The 27205-nt window shown below is 59.2% G+C and overlaps 2 long non-coding RNA genes across 2 annotated transcripts in view; both read left to right on the top strand.

Annotated features, from left to right (window-relative positions):
* LOC120248681 overlaps positions 1-7442 on the top strand; it is a 14201-nt gene extending 6759 nt beyond the window's left edge. The window contains exon 3 of the long non-coding RNA XR_005532655.1: positions 6964-7442. This is a non-coding gene — a long non-coding RNA (uncharacterized LOC120248681). The remainder of the gene's footprint in view (positions 1-6963) is intronic.
* A 6928-nt stretch (positions 7443-14370) lies between these two features.
* Positions 14371-26010, top strand: LOC120249189. The gene is made up of 4 exons (XR_005532799.1): positions 14371-15898; positions 16077-16209; positions 16443-16625; positions 25932-26010. It is a non-coding gene; the product is annotated as an uncharacterized LOC120249189 (long non-coding RNA).
* Positions 26011-27205: the final 1195 nt, after the last annotated feature.

The raw sequence follows: 27205 nt of genomic DNA on the forward strand, positions 1-27205 counted from the left end.
GGAGGGGCGTCGGGAAGGATGGACTTTGGGGGGAGGGGCGTCGGGGAGGAGGGGCGTCGGGAAGGATGGACTTTGGGGGGAGGGGCGTCGGGGAGGAGGGGCGTCGGGAAGGATGGATATCGGGTAGGATGGACATTTTAATATTAACTCTTCCAGTCCGTGTACACCGGATATCTTTCCATTTATTTGTGCCTTCATCAGCGTCTTTCATCAGTGTCTTACGGAGTTCAATGTAGAGATCTCTTGCTTTTTTTTTTAAAGTTTACTTACATTGATAGAGACAGAGACAATGCAGATGGGGGAGAGGCAGAGAGAGAGAGAGACCAAGAGAGACAGAGAGAATCCCACACAGGCTCCGAACTGTCAGTGTAGAGTCCAACCCAGGGCCTGAACCCATGAAACCGTGAGATCATGACCTGAGCTGAAACTCATCTACCCAATGGGCATCCTATCAAGAGTCCAACGCTCAGCTGACTGAGCCCCCCCACCCCAGGCGCCCCAGGATCTCACATAAGATCACGTCGTCAGCAAACACGATTTTCCTCCTTCCCTTCTGATCTAGATGCCTTTTATTTCTCCTTCTCATATTGCCGTGGCTACGGCTCCCAGTATAGCAGCGAACGGGGGCGGTGAGAATGCCACCCTTGTCCTGTGCCTGGTCTTCGGCGGGGGGCTTTCAGCCCGTCACCACTGAGTATGAGGTGAGCTCTGGGCTTACATACACGGCCTTTCTTATGTTGAGTTGCGTTCCTTCTCTGCCCGCTTTGTTGAGAGTTTTTATCCCGAAAGGATGTTTACTTTTGCCATGTGTGGTTTCTGCTTCAGTTGGGATGATCTTGTGACCTTTGTCTTTCATTCTGTTCATGTGGCCTACACCACTCACACAGATCAACCTGAAATGGATTAAGGGGTTAAATGTTAGACTTGAAAGTGTCAAACTCCTAGACGAAGACCTAAGAAGCAAGCTCCTTGACAGTGGCCTCGGCCAGGATGGTTTGGAAAGGGCACAAAAGCATACGAAACAGAAGCAAAAACAAGTGTTACTTCATCAGACTAGAAAGTTTCTACACAGCGAAGGAAACTGTCAATAAAATGAAACGGCAGCCTACCAGACAGGAGACAGTGTGTGCAAACGATCTCATAAGAGGTTGATTTCCAGAATATAGGAGGAACCCTATAACGCCATAGTGAAAAGATAAAAGTCTGATTTAAAAATAGGCAAAGGATCTGAATAGACATTTTCCCAAAGAAGACACACAGATGATCAACAAAAGCATGAAAAGGTGCTCGACAACACTAGTCAGAGAAGTGCAAGTCAGAGCCACAGTGTGATGTCACCCTGCACCCGTTAGGAAGGTTAGAATCCAAACGGCAAGAGACAGCGAGTGTTGGCGAGAGCCAGTGTTGGCGAGGACGGGGAGAAAGGGGACCCCTCTCGCGCTCGGGTGGGAATGCAAACTGGTGCAGCCGCTCTGGAAAACGGGATGGAGATGCCTCAGGAAATTAATGGTAGAACTACCCTTACGATCCAGCAGTCACACTTCTGGGTATTAATTTGAAGAAAATGAAAACACTACCTTGAAGGAATACCCGCACCCCCATATTACAGCACTGTTAACAGTAGCCAAGGTACGGAGACCAGATAGGGAAGCGCCCTAAATGTCCGTTCAGGGACGAACGGATGGAGCGATGTGAGATATATCATGTATCATCGTTGTGTCATCCAGGAGGAAATCCTGCCATTTGTCCACGTGGATGGACTTGGAGAGCATTGTGCTTCGGGGAGTAACACAGAAAGACAAATCCCGTAGGATCGAATGTGTCTGGAAGCTAGAGAAGCTGGACTCACAGAGGCAGAGCGTGGAGCGGTCATTGCTTGTGGGGGTGGGGGACAGCAGATAAGACGTGGGTCAAAGGGTACACGACTCCAGCGTAAGATGAGTAAGTTCCGGGGACTGACTCACAGCATGGTGACAGTGATGAACACTATGTAGTGCCCTTGAAAGTCGCCAAGAGAGTAGATTTGAAATGTTCTCGCCACAACAACAGAAAGGTGGTCATTTGAGGTGAGGGATGTGTTAATTACCCTTGTGCTGAAGATTTTATAACACGCATATATTATCGAATCATCGTATCGTATACCTTAAACTCACACGCCATTATATGTCACTTATATCTCAGTAGAGCTGGGGAAGGAGAGATGTGGGGCCGGGGGCTAAGAGGAAAGAGAGAAGAGGAACACGAGGAGAGTGTCCTTTTCTGTCCTGGGGTCGCGTGTGGCCCAGGAAGTCAAGCACAGATGTAAGCAGAGTGGGGTCTCATCCCCTCTCTGTGTTCTTCCTTCCTGGGGCCCCTGCCCTGTGTTCCAGAGGCTTCACATTAACCCCCCATTACCACCCAGGCCTCCCCCCCACACACACACATACACGGTGGCCCTGGCCCTGTCCCATGCACACGCGCCCTCCCCGCCCCCCAGGCCGCGTGACAGCAGCTGAGGGCTTGTGGTAGAGAAAGCCCACGAACTAGGGATTCCTGTCTCGGGGACCTTACCCTGTGGGAAGTCGCACTTCTGTGACCCATCTCCATGGGTTCCTAGTTGTGGGAATATCAGACAGAATAAGGAAATGAACGTGAGACTGGGCTGAGTGGACAGAGATTATTTCCGGAAAGGTCAGGTCCCCGCCGCCTAGAGATGGACTTCTGTTCATGGCGTCCCTTCTTTTCCCCCTCAGATCCTCACATTCTCTGAATTTTCCAGGCCTCTCTCCAGATGGAGGGGCAGCAGAGTCTGGGTGGTGGGTGGGGAGGAAAGGGTGCAGAGGCTGTTCACAGGTGCGGTTTGTTTGCCCGAAGGCTGGATGCCCCCTCGAGTGATGTGGGTCTCGGGGACTGAGGAAGGAGGGCTGGGGGAGGGGGAGCAGGCCAGAGGGGGCTCAGTTGGTTGAGTGTCCAACTCTTGATTTCAGCTCAGGTCATTGTCCCAGGGTCGCGAGTTCAAGCCCCATGTGGAGCTCTGGGCTGAGCCTGCTTGGGATTCTCTCCCTGCCCCTCTGCCCCTCCCCTGCTTGAGCATTCTCCCAGAAAAAAAAAATGCTTTTAAGAAAGATCCGGTTGCCAGGGATCAGGTGTGACTGCCCAGCTCAGGGAAAGGGGGTCAAAGCCCTGAGGGCGCTTGTCCAAGGAAAGCCGATGCGGGCGGGGGGACCCGGCCTTCCAGGGGAACCTGCCCTCTGGAGGGGGCGGAAGAGCATCAGGACTCTCGTAATCCTAGCAACGGTCCTGACGGTCCAGGCACGGCAGGCCCCAGGCCGGATGCTGTCCTCGGCAGGGACGGGCCCAGGCCGACAAGGCTGGGGGGCGGGGGGGCCACAGAGCCAGCAGCTCGAGGGGCAGCGCCTGCTGCTTGTCACTCCCGCATTCCGTCGTGTGTCTGTGTTCGTACAGCTACACACAGGTGTGAGTGTTCCCGCCAGGTAATTTCTGAGAGGAGGAGTTAGAGCACCAAAGGGTAGGTGCACCTTGACTTTGACAAGACCCTGGAAGCTTGCTGGAGGCAGGAATTCCCTGTCGCTGGTGGGGTGGAGGATGCCCCATTTCCAGAAAGGAACTGAGCAGACTTTGAAATCTAGGGCTCTGCGCATGCCCGTCTGGCATTTCCATTTGGAGTCCGTCCCAAGGAAATAGACAGGCTCCGGGCAGCACCGTGTGTGGTTGTGAGGAATGTGGGCGGGGGGGGGGGGGCATCACACGGGACGCACCATGCACCAGAGCGCCTTCCCCGGCATCGGGCTGTAGAGCTGTGCTCACGGGCGTCGGTGATCTGCATGGCACGTGTGCTGCCCACGCCGTTCACACAACACCAAGTCCAGGCTCCGGGGGTTGAGATGTGCCCGCCACCCTCAGCGCTAGGTCCCCGCTTCCTTTCTGAGCCAAGGTCAGTAGCCCCACGGGGTCCCTGCAGCCCCTCCCCGGGCCGGGTTGGCCACCGCGAGAGAAGGTTGACGGCCGGGTGGGGCGCCCTGCTCCTGGGCTCCCTTCAGCTCCCTTCCCCTGGGATTTGGGGAAATAGGGACACTTTTCCCTGGTTGTTCCCAGCACTGCCCCACAGTGTCCACTGTTCACCCATGTGGACTTTGGGGGCCTGGGGGAGGAGGGACTCGAGGCTTCAGGCTCAGAGCAGCGTGCAGGGAAGGGTGTGGGGGCTCCTGGCAGCCTGGCCGCCGGCTTCGCGGCACCCTTCCCTCCCCCGTCACTGGGACTGATGGACACTCAGTGGTCAGAATTCTATCCGTATGTTCTTACCTCTTCTGTACGTTTTCTAACCATCTAAAATCACCACCCCCCCCCCCCACACACACAGTTTTTTTGCTTCTGAGACTGTCTTGACATTTTCCTTTGGAACCTCAGGGCACTGGCTGTGCCCAGTGCTTGCACTCTGCAGTGTTGGGGAAATTCTAAGACACACGGCACCCCAGGGGGGCGTGGGGGCATGAGCCTGCTGCTCGGACGGACGGTGGGGCTGGGTGCTGTGGGCTGTGCGCTCAGTGCCGGCGTGTCCCCCCCCACCGAGGGAAGGAGGGAGGGAGGGCTGGGCGGTGACCGAGCAGACCTCGTTTGGCCTGGACTCACTATCAGCATGTGGCTGCTGGGGGTGCAGGTGGGTGGAGACCCTCTGGGTCGGGGCTGGGAGGGGAGCTGTGCGTGCAGGTGACAGGCTGGAACGGGGGGCTGCAAGTGGCCTTGCTGGGACCGGCCTGGAGCAGGGGACCGGCTGCCAGTGCCCGTCAGCGGCAGCAACAAGGTGCAAGCCCAGGGCCCCTCCTTGCTTGGGAGCTGGAAGTTGAGGGCACTTCTTTAAGAGTTATTGTAAGGTTCTCTCTGACGGGGAGTTTGGTTTCCCTGAGGGCCGGGTGAGACACAGGGTGACAGGATTTGGGTTCAGGAGAGACCTCAGTGGGCCTGAACGTGGCCGTGCTGCTGACAGCCGTGCAGCTCCCAGACCCGGGTGCTGGCCAGGCGTCCCGCGCACCTGTGAGAGGGAGTCGGGGAGTGTTCTGGAAAGGAGGAGGAGGAAGGGCCTGAGGGTCAAGGGCGACCCTCAGGTACTGGCCCACAGGGCTGGTTGGGGGGCTGGCGAGACCACACCGGGATTCGTGCTTGGCTCCGAGCACCCCAGGTGCCCCCTGGGGACCCTCTCTCCTAAGCCCTGCCCCCCCTCCTTCCCTCCCCACCCGGGTGGCCCTGACCATCCTCAGCCTTGTCCTGCCTCCCGCCTGGGGGCTTCAGCCTCCCTTGTCTCCAGAGCCCTCCCCGGGCTTCACTCCACCGCCTGATGAATCTCCCACCGTGGGGACATCGCTGGGTGCGCAGCCTCTCATCTCCTGCCCCCCCCCACGCCCCCAGCCACCTGCCCGTGAAGGCCTGGCCTGTGGCGGCTGCGCTGAGCCAGCCGGGGAGTGCGGGCGAAGGGGACACTGCAGAGTGGCCCTTGGCTGCCCCACCTCCGGGCCCCTCCCCAGCCCGCCAGCACCCACTCCGCAGCTGCGCACTGGTTTCTGGTTCCGAATATCCACCAGAAAGGAGACCAACAGAGGTTTTCTGGGGTGCTAACTAGTGAGCGGTGTGTCCGCTGTCACCCAGGAGACACGGCTGTCAGCAGGGCAGACGCGCACCCAGGTGGAGGGAAGGGTGTCGCGCTGTGTGCTGGCGGCCCGCTCGGGCTGGCGTCTTCGCCGCGGGAGGGCTGGGGGGCGCTGAGGGCCTGGGGGGCGCAGCCCCCGCCTCGAGAGCTCGTGTCTGCAAGCTCCGGGCACCTGTGGTCCCCAGGAGGGCCCTGGGCTCACGTCCTACATTCGGTGCCCCGAGTCCTTGCTGGTCACACGGACTGGGTCACCTCTGCAAGCCTGTCGGGGCCCCTGGCCCCCCACCCCCAGGGCGTGCAGGCTCACGCCCCTGCTCCATGCAGCCCCTCCCAGGAAGGACGCCCAGGACCCGAGGGGCCTCCGTTCCTGCATCCAGGGAAGCCCCGTCTCCCGCTCCGCGCCCCGCGGGTGCTCCCGTGTGTCCAGCCAAGTGATCCCCAGACACACACGTAGCCCGGTGCCCCTGTCCACAGAACTTGTGCGGCGAGCCGTGGGCGCCCCGGGTCCCTGCGGGGGACCACACGCGGACAGCTCACAGCCTCCCCTGCGACGCTCCCACTGGCCAGCCTGCCCGGAGGGCTCTCCCTGCCCCTGCAGCCCACGCAGCCCGCGGCCTCCCCTCTTCACTGATCCGCCTCCGTCTCTCTGTCACCCCCTTCCCAGCTCCGCTCCCGCGTGTCTGCGGCCGTAGAAGGGCCTGGAGAACGGAGGGTCTTTACAGGGCAGGGTGCCTCTTCCTCAGAAGGCCGTTGTGGTCACAAGTAGCAAAGACACTGTCTCCCTTTATGGAGTCAAGTTTAACAAACCAGGAATTCTGCGTCCCGCAGGGTGACGCATAGCAGGCGCACTGGCAACCTGTTGACTCAGTCGCTGCCGTGGGCTTCTTTCCCAGACTCCCCTCGGGGGTTTGCTCACCTCCCCACAAGCCTGGGCGTAAGGATACCTCGACCCCCACCCCAGCTGGGTCCCTCCCACCTTGTGTGCTGACCACACCCTCCTTCGGGTCAACTCTTCATGGAGGCACTAAGGAGTCTCTCTTTTTTTTAAAGTTTTTAAATGTTTAATTATTCTTGAGGAACAGAGTGCAAGCAGGGGAGGGGCAGAGAGAGAGGGAGACACAGAATCCGAAGCAGGCTCCAGGCTCCCAGCTGTCAGCACAGAGCCCGACATGGGGATCGAACCCACGAACCCTGAGATCATGACCTGGGCAGAAGTCGGACACTCAACTGACTGAGCCCCCCAGGCGCCCTGAGAATTCTCTTTTCTCCTTCTCCTCCATCTTCCTTGTTAAATTAATGGACTGGATTTTTTTTTTTAACAGAACGGTTCTATATTTACAGAAAAAGCGAGTGAACAGAACAGAGACCCCCATATGCTCTCCTGCTACCCTCCCCCATCATCGCCGTCTCACCTAACCATCGCTGCGCATCTCTTAGAACTAGTGGAATAATTCTGGCACATTACGGTTTATCCACAGTCTATTTGGACTTGGTAGTATTCACCTAACATCCTTCCTCTGCTCCGGAGCCCCATCCGGACACCGCGTGACACCCATTACTCCCCACATCTCCTTAGGCTCCTCCTGGTGGTGACAGTGTCCCAGACTTTCCTTGTTTTTGGTGACTTGGCAATTCTGCTGTTTTGTGGGAATTTACTGGGTACGTTACTCACCATCAGACCAGCACTCTGGGTCTTTGCGAGGAAGGTCACGGGCAGGTTCCACGGTCTTCGGATCGCATCCGCGTCACTGGCTGCGGACCCTGGCCGGGTCAGCTGGCTGAGGAGAGCTGTCAGGCTGCGGTCCTGGGAGGTGGCTCCTTCCTGCCCGTCATCCCACTCCTGGCATCTGAGGGAGGAGCGCACAGCCCGGCGTCCGCGGCCGAGAGTCCTCCCCACCTGCCGGACGGCCGAGAACCAACGTGAAGAAATTGGAATTCTCCCCGTTGGGACCTCTGTCCCCTCTCCCGTCATCTGTTGATGGCAGTGTGGACGCGTGGGTGTTTACGTCTCCTCCGGCGTGTAGTCTGACACTGCTTCCCCGATCGTGTTGCTCAGACTGTCCACGCTCTGGCCGTGGGGGCTCTTTGCAGTCGGTCCCCTGGCCCTTCGACAAGCCCCGTCTGTGCGCGCCCGTGTGTTTCATCATTTTCTCCGTGGCGCGAGGTGCCCTCTCCGCCCTGTTCTCAGCTCTGTTTTCACAGCGACACAAGCCTCGGCCGCCGGGGCCCAGAGCAGGTGTGTTTCCTCCTCGTCACTGCACGGGGACTGCACAGGCGGAGTCAACGGGGAGGGCGGGGGCCCCAGCCTTCCCTACAGCCACTTCCTCGCCTGCTGGGGGGGCGCCTCCTCAGCCCCACCTGGACCAGCCCCGAGCAGACGCGCACCCCCGCACCTCGCTCCTGCCGTGGGCACGCCGCCATGGCCCCTGGCCCCTCCCCGCCAGGTAGTACAAATGCACTGGGGAGGGAGGGCGGGGGGTGGACGCACAACCGCCGCCCTGAGCTCCCCCACCCCCCACCACGGAAAATCGGCCGCTGTGGCCGGGGGAGGTGTGACCAGTGTCGAGCTGGGTTTAGTCACCACAGGACGGCTTTGGGGGGGTTTTCGGTGACATTAAACAATGGGAAAAGAACACAAACTTCAACTGCTCTATTTTTGTGAGAGGGCGTGTGTATTTATATATCAGCCTCATGTTTAAATGTTCCTGTTTGGGCTATGGTTTTTTGAAAAAGTACAATTTTTTCCCCTTTTTATAGAAACAAAGTTCACTTTGAATTGTGGCAGTTTGGGTTTTCTTTTTGTTTTTGTTTTTGTTTTTTTTTCAAAGAAAAGCCTGCATTTGAACTTTACAGCTAATAGCATCTGGTCCATCACAACCACAGGAACGAGATTTCAAGAAACCCTGCGGGACCCCACCAGAAATGGGATGGAGGGGCTGTCTGCTGTGTTGCTCATGGTTAAGTATCATTGTCACGGGGGCCTGTGGTCCTGACCACAAGCATGTGACTGAGGACACAGGTCGAGAGGCCGAGCTGAGTCAGATGTTCCACTCGCCCCGCCCCGGCTCTTGCAGAAGGCCGAGCCTGAGAGACGCCGGCCCCCCGCCCTGTGCACGCCCCGCCCGGGGCCAGGGCTGTGGCCGGTGCCGTGGCCACCCCACTCCTGGGCCAGACTCCACGGGGTCTGAGTCCTGGGGCCCGGGAGTGTGGGCCACGTGCCACCAAGCCCACCAGGAGTCTGGGCTTTCGGAGCTCCTCAGTCCCAGCCGTGGGCCAGACCCTCGCTCGCAGTCAGCTTTGGAGGGAGGATGCCCTCTGGTTTGGAAGAAAAGTACTCTGTGGAAGTCCCCGTTCCGTGGACCAGCTCCCCGACTTCCAGGCCTCACGTCCTGTGCTCACACTCACCACATGACAGGGCCCTCGAGTCGCCCTGCTAAGTGCCCACAGGAATCGAGTGGCTCCGTGCGCCGGGCACGGGATCAAGGACGCTGCGGTTTCCGTGACCCCACGGGCGCCCCCACCCCACGACCCCGTGAGTGGGTGAGATCGCGCTCCTCCGCCCACAGGCCACAGAACAGGCCTCAGGGAGGTGGGTGAGCAGTGGGGCTGGGACCCGAGCCTTCGCCTGCCTCCCTCCCCCCACGGGTCCTGGAGCAGGAACCAGAGACCTGGAGCCCCGTTCCGTGGCTGCCACATGTGGCTCTCCTTTCCCTGCGGGTCATGGGGAGCTAACTGCGCCTGCCGCGTGCCGGTCAGGCTGTCCTGAAGACACACGTGTGTGCACCTGACACGTCCCTGCTGCCAGTGGTGACAGGCCTCCAGCAAAATGTCCCCTCTGGAGGCACGTCTGCCCTCGAGGGGAAGCTCACTGGTACCTCCCCCGGGGCAGGCCTGCGGGCGGGCACCGCGCGAGAGGCGGCATCGTCCAGACCCCCAGGCCCCCCGCGCCCGGAGCTGATGCCAGGGAGGCTCCGGCTCTCACCTGCCAGACCCCTCCGCAGTCAGACTCCTCCCCGCAGGACGCGAGGCTGGGGTGGAGTCACCCCGTCCCCGGTGCAGGCTGTCCTCCGTGGCTCCCCAGCTCCCTGCAGCGCCTGCCCCGCCCGAGTCCGTCTCCAGCAGCCTGACACCTGCCCTGGGTCCAGGCTGCCCTCCCTTGTCTGTGGACCGTCTCCCCTCCAGGGCAGCCCCAGCACCCCGGCTGCCGCCTTCCCCTCCCCCCCAGGGAGCGCTGTCCCTCCCCTGCGGCTCAGAGCTGAGAAGCTCTTCCAGGAAAACGTCTGTGCCCGTCACCCCCACTAGGGGCCTCTTGAGATTCCGTCCCCCCGGTACTTTCTGCTTCTCCCTCCATGAGGCCAGGGACCGTATGGACAGGTCCTGGTGCCTGGGCAGCGCCCGGCAGACGGCATGCTCTCAGTGCTGGGTGGGTGACGGAGGGGTCGGACTCGCCTGCACGCGTGTGCGGCCCTGTGGCTGGACCCTGCCCGTGCTCCCCGACGCCATCTGCGGTGCTCCTCTCCCGCCAGGCCACCCACACCCTGGCCCTGTCATGCCGCAGCGCGAGCACAGGCAGGGCCGCCAACAGCAGAGGGGAGGCTGCCGGGCGGAGGGGGGGGGGCTGCTCGCGTGCCCGCGGTTCTGGCTCCGGGAGGACTCTGCACGGCGCTGCCCCTGTCCTTGCCCACTTGGGGTCCCCCATCCCTAGCCGGCCCCCAGACAAGCACCCCGCTGAAACGCCCCCGGGCCCCCGAGACAGAAAACCATCGGACTTCAGCACGTCCACTCGAGCGAAGGAAACGTCGATTCGCTCAGAATAAGACAGACAGGTGCATCGTCCCGCGTCCGCAGGTGCAGCCCCAGCGTGTGGTCGGGGCTTCTCACGGCTCGGGGCAGACTCCTCCCTTCACAGAGGTGCCACGGGCAAGAGCCGTGGCTGTGGTACCGCAGCCTGGGCTCTGTTGGGACAGGCCTGAGGGGGACGGGCGGGACCGACGGGACCAGGCCTTGCGCGCCTGCTGCCCGAGACCCTCCGTGGGCATTCACGGTTAGCGGTGACCTCTCCCGTGTCCTGCCTCAGACCTGTGAGGGACGTAAATGCTGGTGGGTGGGAGCAGGCCCCGAGCGGACTTGCTGGACACAAATGTAATTCTCATGGAATTCAAACCAACAGACAAACTCAGCAGAATTCTCTGCAGTCTAGAATCTTCTGGGAAAGTGTTGCCCTAAATTACGGAGTCTGTTCATCGAGATGAAAGTCTGTGTCTCAGGACATAATTATTATTTTAACCATTTTGGAAGGAAATGATTCTCCCTAAAGCCTGAGCTCCGACTCCCGGCATCAGCCGTGGGGCCTGGCTCTGAGAGCAGTCTTGCCAACACCACTTTCTCATTCTCCTCCTTTCTCCCAAACTGCTGTGCTCTTGGGGCTGTCCTGGAAATTACCCTTTCTCCTTGCACATTGAAATGGTGAGATATGAGCAAAATCAGGTAAAACCTCCATGAAAGCTGTTTCAAAGAGGTTGGTTCAGATGGGAAATATGCCTTCCCACCCCCCTACTGCCCTTTTCTCCTCTCTGCTGACTGGAATTTAAATGTGATGACTGGGATTGCAGCAGCCTTACTGTGATCATGAGGTGACTTTGAGGCTAGAAGCCACAGGCTAAGAGAGGTGAACCGGAAAAATAGAAGGTTACCGATGACATCAAGAGCCACCCTCGTCTTGGACTCCCTGCCTCCAGGTATCTGTTATGTTGAAGAAACCCCCCCCCCCCCACAGCTTGGTTCAACCACTTTTATTTTGGGTCCCTGCTGCGAGTGGCCAAAGCAGTGGCTAACTAATGTGCCCTCAGAGAGCCTGGCATAGAGTAGGGACTTGGCAAGAGACTGGATGGATCCACAGTGTGGTCTTGTAACGAGCCCTCAAGACCTTGAGGGGTGCAAGGCTATTTGTCTTCCAGTGTGATGGCCCAGGTTTCGCACTGACTCCTTGTTCACCATCTTTCCCATTAGGACCTTCCAGCCTGTCGCACGTCACTTTCTACTGCCCTTGGCCCGTTCCGCTGTCCACTTGTGGTTTGTTCCTTGTGACCTGCTGTGAGTTTAGAAACCCCACGTCTGACCGTGTGGGAACCGCACGTTAAGCATTAGAGCACAGGGGCTCTGAGCAAGGTGGACGAGAGGCTTGCCCTGGGACGTGGGTGAGGGAGGTGCCCCTGTGGGTGAACCGCGTTTCGTTTGGGCTGCTCAGCAGCTGCCACGTCCCCTTTGGCCACCTTCAAACCCGCCAGTTTGTCACAGAGCTGGCTCTAAAAGGGGGAACTGTGAGGGCTGCAGCCCACGGGTCGGAGAGCCCAGCCCCGGGAGGCGGGGCCAGCGTCGTGGACACTTGCATACGCAGTGAGGCCTCAAGCCCCATCAGCTGGCCTGACTTTGCAACTAGATCCAAGTTCTAATGGGATGGGTGATGTAAGTCAGTGACCGTTCTGATGCCTTTTCTCTGGGGTCCTGCTGAACTATTCCCTAAAAGCAATTCTAGGGCAGAGAAGGTTCTAGAAAGAGGCCATGATGCGGACAGGAGGTGCGACACAGGAGAGGTAAGAGTGAATGAAGCAGAGACACGAAGACCAGCTCGGGTACGTCCCCAAGTGCGCTTCCACTGACCCCTCTGATTTAGCCCCGAGGGCTCCAGGGAGGAGACCCCCGCAGACAGCACCCTCCGACACAGGCGGGGCCCGAGGAGTGCCAGGGCCCCCGCTAAGGAGGCCCGCGTGCTTGTGGGAGGAAGCGCATGCCTTGGCATTGCGCCAGCGCCCGTGTCCGGGACACGGTTCGCTAATGCTGGCGTTCTCGGCGCCGATGCTGATAGGGGTGCGTGTGCGGCGTGAGAAGTGGGAAGCTGGGCCCCGAGGATGATGCGGGCTAGAGAGACAGGGCCAGAGCACGTGGGGCATGTACCTGTAAGGGTGTGTGCACGTCTGTGCGAGAACACGGTCACTGGCATGGCCACAGGCTGGGAGAGGGAAGGGGAGGGATCAGACACGGTTCCCAAGTAGGACAATCAGATCTCTCAGGATGTAGATCTTGGGGCCCAAGACTTGGGACTTTGCCCCACTCACCACTCACTGCAGGCCGGCAGCGGGAGGGGCCAGACGCGTGGCCTCACCAGCCGTGGTTCCTGCCTGCACATCTGTCCCTTTGGTTGGGGGCCCTTTGCAGAAGGAATGAGGAGATATTTAATTAGATTTTACTCCATCTAATTAGGCCAAGGTCTTTTTTATAATTGTTTGATTCAAAAAAATTTTTTTAATGTTCGTGTTTGTTTATTTTTGAGAGAGAGACAGGGAGACAGAGCGTGAGCAGGGGAGGGGCAGAAAGAGGGAGACACAGAATCCGAAGCAGCTCCAGGCTCTGTGCTGACAGCTCAGCGGGACTCGAACCCACAAACCGTGAGATCATGACCTGAGCCGAAATCGGACGCTCAACCAACTGAGCCCCCCAGGCGCCCCCATCATCCAAGACTTTTAAATTAGAGAGGTTGGCATGTACGTTGCAAACTTTTTAAGCACTCCAGAAGCTCGGGCAGTAAACGTTGAAAATCTCCCGCTTCTCCCCCACTTCCCTTTCCGGGTGTAGAGTGAATCCTTATGTGCAGTCAGGCATATACTTCCAGACTTTTCCCTGGGCAGACACACACTCAGGCATGGGGAGATGACCCTGTGTGTATCCTAACCCACAACCAGAGAAGCCACAGCCTCTCCTGGTTAGCCTCCCGCATGGATACGTGTGTATTTAATTCCCTCCTTTGTCATCAGCTCTGTCAGGGTCTGTTGTAGGGATGGCTGATAACTTGCCACGTCGCCCTTATCAGAAAGCATGAGCAGGGGCTCCAGTGTCCCACCGAAAAGAGAAGTTAACAAGATGGGCATCGCGATGGACACGGGCACTTCTGTAGAACATGCTCCCGGAGGAGAATCGCCGGATCAGGGGTGTCCGTCCACACCCGATCCACAGGCACCGTCAGTTTCCTCCCCCGAGCACCCATGTTCCGATGAGCAAGCATACCAAGTAGCAAGCCCGAGCCGTGTAACGAACGCCTGTCACCTCTCCCTCGCCCACGCCCCTCGTTGGCTGACTTGACCTTTGCGGTCACCACCAGAAGCCACCCCGGAGTGTTGACATGTCTGAGGAGCACAGGCTCCGCGCCCGGGGTCCCGCACCCTCCGTCTCCCAGGGGAGTGTGCCCCTGGCGCTCCTCCAGACACCATCCTTGATGCGCCCGCGGACCCCACTGGCCCCTGTGATCCCGCAGCGCCCACCACACCTGCGCCATTGTCGGAGTCTTCAGCTGCTTCCCCTGGAAGTCGGGGTGCAGCACCAGCCCCCGAGCTCAGAGCACAATGTCTCACCAGATGACGACCTCTGGGTGCTTCTTTGTTCACGCTGGTGTTTTCTGGGCACCCCCAGCCCACTCTGAGCCTGATGCTGTTCATTCGCTCAGTCATTCTCCGGAACATGAGTGGAAGCGGGCAGCCCGGCTACACGCGGGGGCCAAGAGGTGGCGTGGGGGCTTGGCAGGGGTCCACTCGTGTCGGGGGTGGGGGGGCAAATGAAAGTCGAAACCGAGTGGGTGTGTGGGTTCTGGTAGTGCGAGGAGAGGTCACCTGACAGGAAGGGTCAGACGTCAGGGGGCTCCTGGCATAGTCAGGGGGGACTTCCCGGAGAAAGGGGACTCGGGTGTCGGGCAGGTGCAGCTTTAAGTCCCAGCTCTGCCACTTACAAGCTGCACGCCCCTGAGCTTGGTGTTCAGTAAGCAGCGCCCACCCCCAGCCCCCCAGCCTGGCGCCCTGGGCACTGAGAAAAGAGTGAGCCCATCTCTCTTCTCTGCTCAGCACCCTTCAAACAGTTAACCGTACAAGGAAAATTGTTTATCTGCTCTGTCCCCTGGAAGGGACCCTGAGAGACTGGCCGAGCTCCGTTGGGACTCCTGACATTCCTTCTCCAGACCCGGACGCCCAGCACCCGCATCCTGATGGTGTCGCCCTGGCCCTCAGAGGGCGGCGCTGGGGTTCGGTGTCGGGTGGGCACGGCTGACGAGCTCAGGCCCGGAGAGCACTGCCACCGCTCGTCAGTGAGCGTTTACAGTCTTGTTTGTAATGTTCTCGTCGTGCAGGCTGCCGGGCACTGAGCTGGTAGCCATCAGCACCTTTCCTGCCACACCCCACCCTTACTGGTGAGACCACCTCCCCGAAATCTCAGCTCGTGGCGAGTCTTGAATCCTCATTCTTCTGCCCAGAGACATCTCGGCTGACGTGGTTTCTGCAGCGAAGGCAACGGCTCCTCACCCTCTGCCACCGTCCTCAGGTCAGCAGGCCCCCCGGCGTGTCCCCCACCCCTGCTGTGTGCTCTTCCCCACCCCCACAGTGTCAAAGCACAGCGAGACGCCCCCATGATGGGGCTCTCCCTCTGGTGCATTCGTGGGATCAGCTGTCGCGAGGAGCCCACGAGTCGTTCCGTGTGAAACCTTCCGTTCGTAGAGGCTGCTGCCTGGGAGACATGGGCCGCCTGGCACCTTCAGAACAGATGCAGGGCGCACACGGTGTCAGTTCCGTGTCCAGGGCAGGCGCAGAGGCCGTCCACACGGCAGCCCTGCCCACACAGCGTGTCCAGAACCGAGTCCGTCCACACGGCGTGTCCAGAACAGATGCAGGGCGCACACGGTGTCAGTTCCGTGTCCAGGGCAGGCGCAGAGGCCGTCCACATGGAGTCGGTTCCATCCACACGGCACGTCCAGGGTGCATCCACAGAGGTTGCAGGGGCTGGGGTGGGGCTGAGAGCAGAGCAAGAGGCAGAAAGGAGGGTCCGGACGGGGTAGAAAGAACCGGTAGCCAGGTTTCCTGCACTGACTCCTCTAGCTGTTCTGTCCAGAATCAGGGCCCTCGTTGAGCCTACTTCAGAGGGTTGCCGGAGGCGCAGATGAGAAAATGCAGTGTTTCCTGTGGTGCCCGGCGTACGGTAAGGGCTCAGGAAAGGGTGGTTTTATTACTACTCTTGCGGGTGCTCGGAGAAGGGCGGGGGCGACAGTGCGGCAGGGCCCCAGCCTACTGAGTCCACGCCTGGAAGCCCTGCTGCCCGCCCCGCGCCCAGACCGGAGCCCAGTGTGGCTTTTGGGAAGAGCGTGTGGCCGTGCGGACGGAGCCAGCGGCAGTGAACGTGGTCACGAGCTCTGATCCAGGACTCCGAGGACGCCCAGGGTCCCAGGTGAGATTGGAGCCTCGCCCCCCCATGTGCTTCAGTAGTTGGGGTAAGAAGTGGGTGAACCATTCGGTAAAATGCGTCTTGTTCTCTCTCCTGACCGATGGGCTTGCACAGCACTTAGAAGGCCAGGCTCGGGGGTAAAGTTCTCAGACTCTGGCCCCCAGACCTATTCTCTCCCCAGCCCCTGGGTCACCTGGCATCAGGAGTGACCTTGCACGGCTGTGTGTGGACAGCCCGGCTCACACGTGCAGACTCTGTCCACTGACCCGGTGCCCCTCGGCCACCCCTCACGCCCACGTCTGTGCCCACTGCTGGTGAGATTGGACCTCAGGAAGAGAGATCCGGAAGGCATGACGACACGAGCTGGCGGTCGCTGGGGCAGGGGCTTCTGGAGGGCGTCCCAGGTCCCCGGAGGAGGGGCTGTGGACTTGAAGGGGGCGAGTTCCCTTCGGGACTCGTCCTCACAGGGGGAGGGATGCGCCCAGAAGGGGGACGGAGGGACGCTCTGCCTGATCTGAGTGCGGTATTGCTTTGATCATCTCCTTAGAATGTCTCCGAAGAAAATTGAGGGGGAAGCTCAGCAGAGCGTAAGGGCTCTGGGCCCCGCGCTGTATCTGACATTGGGAAAAAACGACGACGACAACAACAGCAAAAAACCCAATGCCCGAAAGGAGCGTGTTTAAGACGAAGGTGAAGCTGTTCAGAGAACTCGTCCGCTCCAGTGCCACCGGTGAGTGTCCGCACAGCAGCGCGGGGTGTGCGTGCACGCGTAAAACAGCTGTGGGAACATCTGCGTCACCAGGGGAGGCCCGGGAGGCGGTCTGCGGGCGTGACAATGGCTGCCTACAGGAAGGCTTCCTGGATTTTCTTCCCCGGTCGTCTCTTTCCTGTGGCTGGGGAGAGGCAGGGACTTCGGGGGTGGGCAGGCAGGAGCGGCTCCTTGCGTCGCCGATTGTGCACTCTGCTCGCGGCAGCTGGGACACCCAGGCAGGCCCCTGCTGCTGGCCACCCGGGGCCCAGGAAGCACTTCAGACCATCGCGCCCCACCCGCGCAGGTGAGGGGGCGTCCGCAAGTCCCGCGCCTCCCTGAGTCCTGCTCCATGCAGGTGGGGGGCGGGATCCCTGAGTCCCCCCTCCACAGGTGGGAGGCGTCTGTGAGTCCCACGTGTCTGTCAGTCCTGCTTCTCACAGGTGGGAGGGGGCGTCCGTGAGTCCCCCCCGGAGCCCCGTCTGCCCTGTGCCGCCTCCGGGTTGCATATTCCAGGGCAAGCATGGTGGGCCCGGGGCCCCAGAACTCGGAAGAGGCGCTCATGCTCGTTTCCTTGCTTGGATCGTCTTTGTATATAGGTCGTCTCTGGTGTTAATTTTGTCCTTGACAACTTCCCAAATTAAAGAGGCTGCTAGGGTGCTGTTAAGAGAGTTGCTGGGGGCGCCTGGGTGGCTTAGTCGGTTAAGCGTCCGACTTTCGCTTAGGTCATGATCTCGCGGTTTGTGGGTTCGAGCCCCGCGTCGGGCTCTGTGCTGACTGCCAGCTCAGAGCCTGGAGCCTGTTTCAGTCTGTGACTCCCTCTCTCTCTGACCCTCCCCTGCTCACGCTGTCTCTCTCTCTCTCTCCTAGAAATAAATAAAAATATTTAAAAAAAAAAAAAGAAGAAGAAGAGAGGTTGCTGGTCTGGGAGAACCTTGGGGTCACGCCTCCCGGGCCCCCCAGGAGGCATGCCTGAGGGGTCAGATTCCAGGATGTAGCAGAGGTGGGACTTGGGGGGGGCACTGGCCTCAAGTGATCTAAGCCTTCCAACCATTTCCTCACCCTGGCCCTTCCCACTGAGGATTCTGGAAGGGAGGCTTACGGGCATGCAGTGACTGGTGGAGCCCCTGAGACCCCACTGGTCCTGTAAGGGTGGGGCGGACTGGCTGGACTGGCCCGCAACCCCCCCCCACATGGCAACAGGGAAGGCGCCGTGGTCATCTGTAGGCCCTGGCCAGCCTGCTGAGCGTGCCCCCTCACCTGCTTGGAGGATTCTGCACTCGGATCTGGCCTTCTAGGTCAGAAATGAAGATGGCGTGTGTCGAGGTGGAAGGATGGGGTACGCCATCTTTAATAGCTTATTAGCTCAGTTGGTCACTTGTAAACATTTGGACGCGTGATGCGTGGACCCCCGCTTGCACGCTCGCTCCAGGCTCCGTCCACCCCAAGGCCTGGAGCTCCCATGTGGGCTCCACGCTCTCTCCTGGCTTTCCAGCCCTTCCGCTGTGCGAGCGTTGGCTGATGAGGCGGAAGCTGACAAAGGACGATGAAAGTGGCTTCTTTCCACTGGGGTTTTAGGTGCCATGTCTCTGGATGCAAAAGGGACAGAAATCTGGCCCAAACTGGCCTAAGCAGCAGAAAGGCTTTCGGGGTCCACTTGCTTCCGATGTGTTCAGACTGAGCTGCTCAAACCGCAGCGTCCGTCATTTGTTTCTGTTCCTCGGCTCTGCTTTTCATCTGCGCTCGCTTCATCGGGGGGCACGCCGACGGCCGTGGGCCGCGCCCGCGGAAGGGGAAATCTCCTCTCCCGACGGGTGACGGGTGCGGCGAAAGGCCTGCTGAGCCTCGCCTTGGCCGCGTGTGCGACACGTGCTCGCCCCCTGAGCCCGGGTCACAGGGACCCGCTGCCCAGGCAGGCGGTGGAGTGGAATGCGGCAGCCTGGGCAGGGCCCTGCGGGCAGTACGGGCTGTAGGGGTGCTTCCAAGAGGCGCAGGGGACTCTGAAGCTGGAAGGGGAGCCGTCGATGACGCCCGGCTGGCGGAACCAGCCCCGTCCAGCAGCGCTCGCCGCGTGGAGCCTCGTCGGCATTTGGACTGAGGAACCACAGGACGTAAGCACAGGAAGGTGGCCCGAGAGGGAAAGCGGCAGAGCCGCAGAGACTGTTGGGGGCCAGCAGCCCCACGGAGACGAAGAGAGTAAGCTGCCGCTCTTTCCTCTCGCCACCCAGCGGCCCAGCCCCCCGCGGTCAGGGCTGCACTTCCTGCGCTTGCCAGAGACTCCGGGCCCTTCCGACACGTTTCCCTGTGGGGTGGGGGGTGTGGGCGTGTTTTAAGGCTGGATTGAGTAGCGTGCTGTTCCACAACCACGCGTCTCCGCAAACACCACCAACACGCAGAGGCAGGGAAGGAGTTGCGCCTTTCCTTCCAGCTCCACTTCGAGCGCACAGTCAGGTGTTTCTCAAGAACGTGTTGGTTTTCATCATTTTCCACAGCCCTCAGGAGGAAGGGGCCGGGAGCTGTGTGCGCTGCCGCAAGGCCTGGCCGTGTTCAAGGTCGGGGACGAGGGGCGGGGGGTGGGGAGGGTGCACCGGGCAGAGCCACCAGCCAGCACCATTGCTCGTCAAGAGCACCGCTACCCAGGTGCGGGTTTGGGGACGCTCAGGCCACCTCTGTGGCGGCTGCCCCTCGCCTGTGCAGTCTGCGCGCTCCGAGGTTTCTGGGAGACCCACAGCTATAAACTGAAATCAGATTTCCAGCCCCCTGGGGGGACCTACCCTCTGCTGGGAAGCCCTCTTAGAGGCCCTTTGTGAAGCGAAACACAACCTTACTGTTTGTAGAAGAAAAGATTTAAGTTTTTTTTTTAATTAATTAATTTATTTGGGGGGTGGGGGATAGTGAGAATCCCAAGCAGGCTCTGCCCTGTCAGCGCAAAGCCCCACACAGGGGTCACTCCCACGAACCCTGAGATCCTGACCTGAGCTGAAACCGAGAGTCTCTAGTTTTTAAACCAGAAAAAAACAGAAACATTTTTTTTTCCTAAAAAGGCAATGTTAACAGGACAGGTCACCTGGAGGCATCACATGTCTGCTTCATGCCGGTTTCTGTCATTGCTGTCGGAGCCACGTTGAGGCCACATTCAGGCACCCGTGGTTCACTTTACTTAGTAGTCTGTTCCCTGGGAGACCAGGAGCCCGCAAGTACTGTCTGGAAGTAAACTGTTCTAAAAGCTCCAGGGGCTGTGCTCTTTAAAGGCACAAGGGGGTGAGTGAGGCAGGGGTGAGTGGGGGCGGGGGTGAGTGGGGGCGGGGGTGAGTGGGACCGGGGGTGAGTGGGAGCAGGGCGTGAGTGGGGGCGGGGGGTGAGTGGGACCGGGGGGTGAGTGGGACCGGGGGGTGAGTGGGGGCTGGGGGGTGAGTGGGGGCTGGGGGGTGAGTGGGACGGGGGGTGAGTGGGGGCTGGGGGGTGAGTGGGACCGGGGGGTGAGTGGGGGCGGGGGTGAGTGGGGCAGGGCATGAGTGGAGCTCTAATGGGGGCCCCAGCCTGGGGCTTTGGCACAGGTAGCTCCCTCTGGGCACCTTCCCAGGGGCATGAAGGGAACAAAGACCCTCTGATGGAGAGGTTCTTAACCAGTGTCCCCTGGGAGCTATCGGCCCTGCACTCCCCACCCCTGCTCCAAAAGTGGGATGGGAGAGGGGAAGGGGTGGTCAGTAGCTGAAAAAGCTCCTGGTGTCCCTGCTGCCAGATTCTGGTTAAGAACCGCCCCCTCCCCACATGGGGTCTTACTTTAAAGCTTGGGTTTTACATTCAGCGAAATCCACTGCTCTCAGAACGGGCCGCCCTTGGGGAAGCCCGCACCACAGCGGCTCGCTTCCCACCCGTGGTGAGAAGGGGGCTGGGGCGGCGCAGGGGGGCTTCTCCAGGGGCTAACAGGTTACAGGAGGGCAGGCAGAAGGGGGTGCTGCGTGGGGTCCCCTGACCTGATGCTCCACTAATCAGCCTTTTAATTAACTTGACAGGCCAGGTAACAAAGCTATTACAGTCTTCATTGAACGCGTGGAAAGAGACTTGAAAAACAGTATTTTCAGAATCGTCCGTGCCGAGCGTTATTAATTTTGCAGTCGGGAAAGTGTCCGGCTGTTTTGAGCTCTGAAGGGGGAGGGCTGGGCAGGGCTGTGTGAGGCGGTCCACTTGCCGAGTTCCGGTCTCGCCTGCTGGCCACACCTGCCGGGCGCTGGGGGTGACTGTTGGTGTGCGCTTGCTCGCGGGAATCATGCCTGCAAATCGTGTGCCCTCACACCCCTGCGTTCGGCCGCCCTCACCCCCTCCTGCCCCAGCCCTCTGGCTCTCTGAGCGTTTCTTCTTTGGGATTCCTTCCTCTTTTTGAACTTGAAAGGCGCAGGGCCACCTGAGCGGCTCAGTCCGTTAAGCATCTGACTTCAGCTCAGGTCATGATCTCACGGTTTGTGAGTTTGAGGCCCGCGTGGGGCTCTGGGCTGACAGTGTGGAGCCTGCTTGGGAAATTCTCTCTCTCTCTCTCTCTCAAAAAAAAAAATAAGGTGCTTGGGCTCAGTCAGTTGAGCATCTATCTGGCTTGGGCTCAGGTCATGATCTTGCAGTTCGTGGGTTTGAGCCCCGCGTCAGGCTCTGTGCTGACAGCTCAGAGCCTGGTACCTGCTTCGGATTCAGTGTCTCCCTCTCTCTCTGCCCCTCCCCTGCTTGTGCTCTGTCTCTCCCTGCCTCTAAAAAAATAAATGTTTAAAAAAAAAAACAACCGGCGCTGAGCCTGCCCGACACCACCAGAGCAGGACAGCTGATGCGATGAGGGCGTCGTGGACACAGGGCGCACTGCCGGGGTCACCGCAGTGGGGTCTGTGGGACAGGACCCTGTTCTTAGCAGGTGGGCGACGACGTGTCAGGACGGGAGGGCCACGGCGAGCCCGCAGACGCGAGGGTCTCAGAAACTGTGTGCGACGTGCATACGCATACACGGGGCGGGAGACAGCGATACGGCAAAGTGGGTAAATGTTACCGTAGACGAGTCTGGGTAAAGAAGATACACGCGTTCCTTGTACTGTTCTTGCGTTCGCACTTTCCTAGAAGTCTGAAATTCTGAAAAGTTAAAAAAAAAATTGCTTGGAAAAAAGGGACACCCCAGGGAAGAGGGTGACCCGCATGTTTCTGTCTGAAATGTGGAGAGCAGGGCCGGGCAGGGTGAACGCCCGGCGCTGGCACGGGGACCCCACGGCGTGACTTAATGTGGCCGGTTTCCCCTCCCGGGTTGCGTGTCTGGAGTCCGTTCTGGGCTCGGCGGGCTCAGTTCCGGGGGAGGTGTGACCCGGGCAGCACAGGGACGCCCGTGGCTGCAGAAGGCCCCCGGCACGTGCAGGGCGGACGCAGGAACAGCGTGTGTGCCGGGGCCCCGGCCGCAGGCGCAGACCCTCAGCAACAGTGGGGCCCTGCAGCCGTGCAGCCCCCGTCCCAGCGCGGGGCCGTGTGCACAGTGGCCTCCGCGTGGCTGCGGACTCGCCCGCTGGGAGTGGGGACGGTCACAGCCGGCTGGGCCCCCACGTGTGCCGACTGCGTCCACCACCGCGCCTGTGTGCGCCCGCAGTGTCCCTGCCCTGTGCCCGCTCCTGTGGCGGGCGCCCTGCAGACGCGCTCTGAGCACCTGCTCCGCAGAGGCAGCCTCGGTGCGGGCAACTGTCACCTGTCCGCGCGTGGCACTCGAGTCATCTCCTCGGCTGACGCCGCGTGCACCCTGCACGGACGGCTGTCACCCCATTCTCCATGGGTGGGGATGGACACGGGGTGGGGAGTCGTGTCTGAGAGAACAGAAAAGGTGCCGCAGGGCGTCCCCAGGTAAACATGCAGGGGTGGGGCGCAGGGGGAGAAAGAGCCACGAAGAGCACGGACACTGGGCTGAAGGCACGGGGACCCTGACTCTCAGCTGGAAGCCGTGAAGGGGTCGGCACGGGACGCTTCCCTGGAGAGGTGGCTTGTGCGTGCGGCTTCAGAGGATAAGGATCATGCACAGAAAATAATTTTTAAAGAGGGCGTTCGGGCCAGAGATGCAGAGAGCCGTGCGGATGGAAGACAGCAGGGGCCGAGGGGGCAGCTGGCGTGTGCGGCGCCCTCCACTGTGCGGGGCACTGCATCCGCGCGTTCAGAGCAACGGCTTTCACCACCCTCGTTCTAGAAACGAGTAGATGGAGGCAGTGCGGGAGGCTGTACGGGTCTGGTGCGGCAGGGGAGCCGCCGGCTTGGTGCTGCCTCATGACGGTGGCCCTAGGTGATGACGTGATAGGAGGGGAGGGAGGAGGAGGGGTGCCCGCGGTCCCGGGGACGTGGTGGGTGCCGTCCTGGAACACGGCCGAAGCTCCACGGGTAGCTGGGTTTGCGTCCCGCTCGGCCTTGGCCTTGACCAAGCCGGTCACGCCCTCAGTCCTCATTCTCTGCTCAGCCTCATGGAAGAGACGTCTCCCTTCCTCAGCCCTGTCCTCATTCTCTCCCGACCTCTGATTCTGGTAAAAACAAACAAAACAAAACACCCAAAACCTCTATTTGTCTTGTAGTTTGTAGGCAACTTAGAGGAAAGTCATCCCAGGTGGGAGTCCCGGTGCCAGACGGAGACGAGGGAGCAGGACTTGACCTTCCTTGGGAGTCAGTGGGGGGGTCCACTCATTCTCAGTGTCCAGGCTGATCCCTAGGGCCCCCCGAGAGGACACGAGGCAGCAGGAGAGGCGCTAGCGAGGGGCAGGAACCCCATGCCAGCGTGAGCCAGTTCCCGTGGGTGCTCCTCAGCCCAGCGCACCTGCACCTGAGAAAGGAAAGTGCGGGGAGGTGTGTGTGTGTGTAGAACCAGTGTTAGAAATAAGATTCCCTCTGCAGGAGAAGTTAAAAATTTTTGTTTGTGTATTTATTGAGAGAGAGTGAACAGGTGAGGGGCAGAGAGAGAGAGAGACACAGCATCCGAAGCAGCTCCAGGCTCTGAGCTGTCAGCACAGAGCCCGACGCGGGGCTCGAACCCACAAACCGGGAGATCATGACCCGAGCCAAAGTTGGATGCTTAACTGACTGAGCCCCCCAGGTACCCCAGAGATAAGAAATTTTTAAAGCTGAACGTTTAGTCTGGGGCAAGGGAAGAGGAAGATATGTCGCTTTTATATCTTGGGGAATATTTGTCTAACTGACCCTTAAGTACGGTAAAGGGAGAGTAGAGTAGTCCTTTCCCAAGGGAAATGCCACGGGGATTTATTTATTCCTCACCGGAGACCTGAAAACCAGTGAAATGCCACCAGATCAACAGGCAATCAGAAATCCACATTGCTGATGCTCACGCCACAAGTGGATTTTCCCCCGAGCATTCTGCCCCCTAGTACAGAGCCCTTGAGAGACAGCCCATGTCTAGGTCTTCTGCGCCTCAGTCCACGTGGAGGAGATTAAGTTGCACAGAAGGAAGGAGCCAGAGCCGCTCCCCCTCCTGCTGTCCACTGACCGAGTTTGTATCTAGTTTTAAAGTGACTGCTTGCCGCCCCCCCCGCCCCACCCGCCCCACGAGGGCCCACTCACTAGGAATCATCTAGAGTAGGGGACGCAGAAGAACGGTAACGAGACACCAGGCATCCCGCCTCTCCCATTTTCTGGTGCTGGGACTTCAGGAGGGCACATCAGGGCCTTGGGGGCCCCTTGTCCAGCCAGCCTCCTGCACTTCCCTAAGAATCCGGCACAGGCTCTAGTCACCGCCCCCCCTTCTCTAATTGGACAGTTGGCTCTGTGACGCTGCCAGAACATGTGCCTCAGAAAGTTCTGGTAACGTGTTACTACCTCCATAAAGTAGCAGAATTGATTTAATGAGCTTATATGCCTGTAGGAAGCGCGTCCGATTCTGGCTAGCCGTATGCAGCGCGTCCATTCTGAAGGTCTGTGAGAACATGCTAAGGCCCCTGGCTTTAAGAGAAAACCAGATTTACCTTCCTCCCTGGCTCAGCAGGAAGCCTTAAATCAAAGGCAACACGCAAATCAACACACGTTTATCGGTCAGTGTACTTGTCCCAGTTTGAAACTAGACGTGTGTTTGTGCGGATCGACGCTAGTCTCCTCGTTACGCTGCAGCTGCCTGGGCGCGTCTGCCCCGACCACCCGTGAACCCTTGGGCCCGGGCACACGGGGTGCGCTCTCTGAATGTTTGTGTGATGCAGGAAGGAAAGGAGGGAAGGAAGAGAGGACGGCGGGCAGGCAGGGGGAGAAAGGGAGGGGAGGCAGCGAGCGAGGAGGGGTGGGCGATGGAAGGCGGCCTTACAGCCATCCTGTCCCGGGCACAGAGGCTCCCTTGTTATTTTTTCCCCAAATGTAAAATGGAGAGAATAAAGTACTATTTTCAATTACTATTTTCTAACTCAAATAGTTATATGTGTATATTTTAAGTTGTTTTATTATATGTATTTTTGTTGTTGTTACTGTTTTAGGCGTTGGACAAGGTAAGGTCCCACTCTGGCTGCCTGCCTGACCTCGGGCTGCCGCTCCCCACGGCACGGAGTCACGGTGGGGCCTCCCTGCCCAGAAGGCCCTTCTCAGGGCCTGGGCGCCTCTCCCCCGACAGCCCCTTCCGTCTTCCACCAGCAGTGTGCCCGAGGTGTGTCAAAGGGAGCGGCTGCTGGCAGGGACAGAGTGTGGACGGAGCTGGGTGTCTACACACATGTGCTTGAGACCCTAGTGGTGCAGGAGCCTGGTGCGCGGGGAAGAGGGGTGAGAGAAACAGATCACGGCCAAGGCCAGCTCTCCCGTGTGGCCAAGGGCTGGGGCAGAACCCCACGGAGGCTGGGAGCTCTGAATCCTTTTTTTCTTTTTTTAATGTTTTATTTATTTCTGAGAGAGAGAGAGAGGCAGTGTGAGCAGGGGAGTGGCAGAGAGAGAGGGAGTCACAGACTCTGAAGCAGCTCCAGGCTCTGAGCTGGCAGCACAGACCCCGACGCGGGGCTCGAACCCACGAATCCTGAGATCATGACCTGAGCCACCCAGGTGTCCCAGCAGAAATGTTTTTTAAATTCTTTGCCTATTTTCCCATTGAGTTATTGTGTATTTTGGGGTTTTTTGTTTTTGGTGTTTTTTTTTTTGTATTTGGAATTGTACAGTCTCCTTATATAGTCTGGATGTCAGTCTCTTCTCAGGCATGTGGTTTGCAAACGTCTCTCATGCTGCCTTCTCGTTCTGGGGGTGGCCTGCCTCTGTTGCTGTGCAGAGGCCTTCAGTTTGATGTCGACCCACTTGTGTGTCTTTATGCTTTTGTAGACTCTGCTTTTGGTGGCATAGCCGTGCTTCCACTGCCAAGACCAGATGAAAACCAAAATGGGCAAATGACTCGAATAGATGGTTTTCCAAAGACGACATGCACACGGCCAACAGACACCTGAAAAGAGGCTTGACATGACCCATCCTCAGGGAGACGCAGATCAGAATCACAATGGGGCACCCCCATCATCCCCGCGAGGACGGCTATTCTAAAACAAAGCAAAACAGAAGAAAGTGCTGGCGATCCTACGGCGAAGCTGGAGCACTTGTGCACTGTTGGCGGAGGTGTGAACATGCACAGGTGCTCAGGGGAGCGACACGGAGGTTCCGCGCACAATAAATGGATGCGCCACATGGCCCAGCAGTCCCCTTCCTGGGTATACATACCCCAGGTCACGTTCTTGAAGACGTAGCTGCGGTCTCCCGTCGGCGGCAGCATCATTCACAGCAGCAAAGACGTAGAAACAGCCACGTGTCCACAGACGGCTGAATGGATGAAGAAAACGTGGGATGCACGTACACGGGAACACTGGTCAGGCTCAAATCCGTTGACGATGTGGGTTGGACATGGAGGACCCTGTACTAAGTGAACCGAGTCCGTCGCGGAAGAAGGAACGCCGCGGGGTCCCACTTGCACGGGAAGTCACCACGGTCAGACTCAGAAGCAGACAGCGAGACGGTGGTTACCGGACCCCGGGAGGAGGAGACGTCCCTCCGCGAGGAGGTGGGATGTTCACCCCAGCGGGGTGTGCAAGATGCTCCAGTTGTGTGGAATGAACACGCCCTCGATCTCTGCCGTGCCTCCCGGTGCCCACAGGCAACAGCACGGCGTCGGGTGCTCAGAAACTGAAGAGGCTGGGTCTCATGCTAGAGTTCTTGTCACAGACAGAAGGGATGGCAGGAACCTTCACGAGGGTGACGGACACGTCTGTCATCTGGACTCTGGGGACAGTGTCACAGGTGCGTGGACACGTGCAAGGCCATCGAATCATACGCGGCACGTGTCCCGGTTTCCATACCTCCTTTATTTCTCAAAAGTGTTTTTAAAAAAAGTGAGCAAGAACTCGCACTCAAATGGCCCGGGTGTGCCTGCCGCTGGCCAGCTCAGGCCCCGCTTCCTCAGGGCAGAAGTTTCAATAAGGACAGTCCCTACTTCACTGGACTATTGAGATTACTGAGTGACAGAACCAGCATCACCCTCGTACGTAATAGGTGCTCAAGAAATATCACAACTTACTCTTTCACTCCATGCGTGAAAACATTTTCTTAGCTCA

The sequence above is a fragment of the Hyaena hyaena genome, unplaced genomic scaffold, assembly GCF_003009895.1.
Source record: "Hyaena hyaena isolate Hyena2069 unplaced genomic scaffold, ASM300989v1 scaffold_13, whole genome shotgun sequence".
Taxonomy (NCBI): domain Eukaryota; kingdom Metazoa; phylum Chordata; class Mammalia; order Carnivora; family Hyaenidae; genus Hyaena; species Hyaena hyaena.